A 3,642-nucleotide genomic window follows, 5' to 3' on the forward strand; every position below is an offset into this window, starting at 1 on the left:
CGCTGGGTCCCCCGCGACCCCGGACGCGCAGAGCTGCCGGCTCCTGCTGCCTTCGCCGCCGCCAGCCGGTGCGGCCCAGGCGTTTCCGGGTTCCCGCGGTCCCGTCCCCCAAAAGCTCCGGCTTCCGCCTCGACCCGGGCAAACGCCGTTCCCGGCCCGGCTCCGGCGGCCCCAGCGTGGCAGTTGCCGGCTCTGCCGGGGAAGCGAGGCAGCTGGGCGGCTCGGCGGGCAGCTCCCGGTGCAGGCTTCACTGTCGCGTCGCCACCTCGGGCACTGGCTCCTGCTAGATGTGTCCCGGGTGGAAGAGTCGAGTCCGATGGAGCGGCTGCCGCTGCCGGCTTCTGCGGCGCTGTCCGGTTGTGGAGGATGCCAGGCTGTCCGACTGGGAAAGACGAGGCAAAGTCCTTTGGGCAAAGGACCCTGAGAGGGGGTGGGGAGGCGGATCAGGAAACCTCACCATAGAAGTAGCTGTTCTGTCACTGAAAACGAGATTAGCTCTGGAGCACGTTGCCACCCAAGAGTCTGGAAGAAGTCTTCTTGAATTGGAAATGACCGCTTCTCCCACCCTGGCTGAGACCTTGAGTCTGGGGAGAGCCCAAGGCGGCGCCAGCAATGGGCCTCCTGCGGTTAACCAAGGGGGAGAGGGGGGAGGGGGAGACAACAACAAAGAAAAATGGGTCCAGAGGATGTCAGAGTCATAAGGGACTAACCCTTTCCAGGCTTCATGGATCCCTTACACAGCACTACCTTTTAAAGGCCTTCTGATATCTTTGTTGGAAACCATCCGGCCACAGCAGCCCATTCTGATAATGGACGAACTGGAATTAATATTCTAGGTCCAGTTTGATCATCAAATAGTAGTGCAGGAGTATCCCTTTCCTCTTAACACAATGCCTCTATGAATTAAGCCTGCATCTGTTTATGTTGCACATGATTAAAACTACCTTCATAGAGTCAGAGAGAGAACAGAAAAATAAAACTAAGTAACTATGTTACAAAAATAACTAGCTTGGGGCTGGCCCAGTCAGAGGAGCATGCGACTCATAATCTTAGGACTTCAATGCTTGCAAAACACCTCCAAGTATAAACCACTCCACATGGATACGGAAACATACAAAGCATAACCTTTAGCTTATGTAATTTTAATGTACTTTTTGCCTCTCATTTTTATATGATGCAGAGAGGCCATATACTTGGACCTGTTAATGAATGTGTTCATTTCTGCAGCCCTGGGATGTATATGGCTATAAAAAGTTACAAGTTGTATTATTCATAAGCTCTGCTGGTCTGCTGAAAATGCTAGTGTATTACAGTCAAGATGATCTACCCTCTTAGAAGTCACTGTGGATTTAAGTTATAACCAATATATGTGAATGAGTCTCTACTCAGCAGTAATGACAGGAACAACTTTGTATGCAAGGTTTGCAGAATGACTTTTGGTTAAACAGAAAGAGAATAGTTTTGTGCCAAAGTAAAATGACTCTTTGTACCACAGTGAGAAGGAAGAAAGTGTAGGAAGAAATCTGAATGGATATAGAGAGCTGTAGAACGTTCTCAGAAAGGAAGTTTTAATTGTGATGATCAAAGCTGGATAAAGTTTAATAGAATAATATTTTAATAAATAAAAGTTTAATAGAATAATGTACATTTAATCAGATATGACCACTTTTAAGGAATTATGGTTAATTTTCTGACACTAATGGTTACAAAGCATGCTTACAAGACTGGGTATCTGTTTTCCAAGGTAATAAAGATCACTTCCTCGCAGGCCTGGGACACTTAGGATATTTTAGGGAATCTGAGAAGAGAGTTCACCCAAATTTATATGTACCACAGATGAAATCTGATGGCAAGCTCTTGGCTTGGCTCAAGAGGTTTTTAAAAGTACAATCTGACCTCCCATTAAACTTTCAACAAAACAAACTGAAAGAGCACAATGTGAAAAATTACTATTTTTGCTATGCCTGTATAAGTAATAAGACCAACTTTATTTTATGATCAAGAGTAATCTTTCTCGGAGTGCATGGGTGGTTCAGTCGGTTAAGCATCCAACTGATTTCAGCTGAGTTCATGGTTTCTGGGTTTTGAGCTTGGGATGCTCTCATGTGCTCTCTGCCCCTTCCCCTACTTGTGCACTTGCTCTCACTCACTCTCTCCCTCTCTCTCAAAAATAAATAAATAACCTTTAAAAATATGATAATCTGGAGCGCCTGGGTGGTTCAGTTGGTTGAGTATCCTACTTTGGCTCGGGTCATGATCTCACGGTGGGTGGGGATTTAGTGGGTTTGATCCCTGCATTGGGCTCTGTGTTGACTTCTAGCTCAGAGCCCGGAGCTTGCTTCAGGTTCTGTGTCTCTTTCTCTCTCTGCCCCTCCCCTGTTCATACTCTGTCTTTCTCTGTCTCTCAAAAATAAATAAAATGTGAAAAAAATTGTTTTTAAATAAATTAAATAAAAATAAGAATAATCTTTCTTTGACATTATCTTTGATTAAGAGAGGGAATGATTGTAGAGAGAAACTTTGTATTTCAGTGGAAAACTATAGCACGCTCTTCTAACTCTAGTCCCAAGTTAGCAAAAGTTGGGTTATCAGACTACAGCCCTGGTCACTACCTTCCTACTACGTGCATACTTTGTAAATTCCAGTTATTTTGTAGATATGCAGATTATGTCTTCTCTGGTGGAGATTTAAATGAATTCTCCCTTCTTGTGGAAAAACCAGTTTGAGTACCTTCCCGCATTTGGACTGGACGGATCCAATTACCTTGCCCAGAGATCATTAACACTTACCAGCTCGGTTCTAGAGTCCTTCAACATCTGGCTACTACTCTCTAAACTAAGTTCTCCAAAATTTCTCCCTCCTGCTTGACTCAGAATGTTCCAGAACTAAAACCTGACGACCCATACCCCTTTCGAGTGCTGCAAAGGCCTTTCCCTTCAGAACCTGAAGAAGCCCTGTGAGCTAAAGCCTTCATTTAAACCTTGAAAAGCTCAAGCGTTTATCACTATAGTAGAGCAAACAGGCTTAGATGTCTCCCTGGACAAGCCACTGTCTGGGTCAGAAAGGAAGCTTGGCAAGATAGAGGGTTACGTATGCCCTTCCCTGAGGGGTAGGCAAAGCTGCGAACAACATCACCAAGAGCCTCCACACCTTAGCTTCCAAAGAACTCAGTAAGTGGTGCTCCACCAACTTCTTAGATTCCACTGGACTCCAGGTTCAACTCCTGAGGCTGTTTACTTTGGTACAGACCTTCACATTTATATTTCCCCTTTTGTTTATTTATTTATTTATTTTTTATTATTTATTTTGAAAGAGAGAGAGAGCACAAGCAGGGGAGGGGCAGAGAGAATCCCAAGCAGGCTCAAGGCCATCAGGGCAGAGCCCAGTGTGGGGCTTGAACCCAGAAACTAAGATAATGCCCTCAGCAAAAATCAAGAGTTGGTCACTTAACCAATTGCACCACCCAGGCATCCCTTATATTTCCCTTTTCATTCTAGGCATTCCCTTTTATTTATTTATTTATTTATTTATTTATTTAATTTATTATTATTATTATTATTATTATTATTATTATTAGTGTGTGTGAGAGAGAGAGAGAGCGAGCAGGCAGGGAAGGGGCAGAGAGAGAGAGAGAGAGAGAGA

Source organism: Suricata suricatta, chromosome 8 (genome assembly GCF_006229205.1).
Source record: "Suricata suricatta isolate VVHF042 chromosome 8, meerkat_22Aug2017_6uvM2_HiC, whole genome shotgun sequence".
Classification (NCBI taxonomy): domain Eukaryota; kingdom Metazoa; phylum Chordata; class Mammalia; order Carnivora; family Herpestidae; genus Suricata; species Suricata suricatta.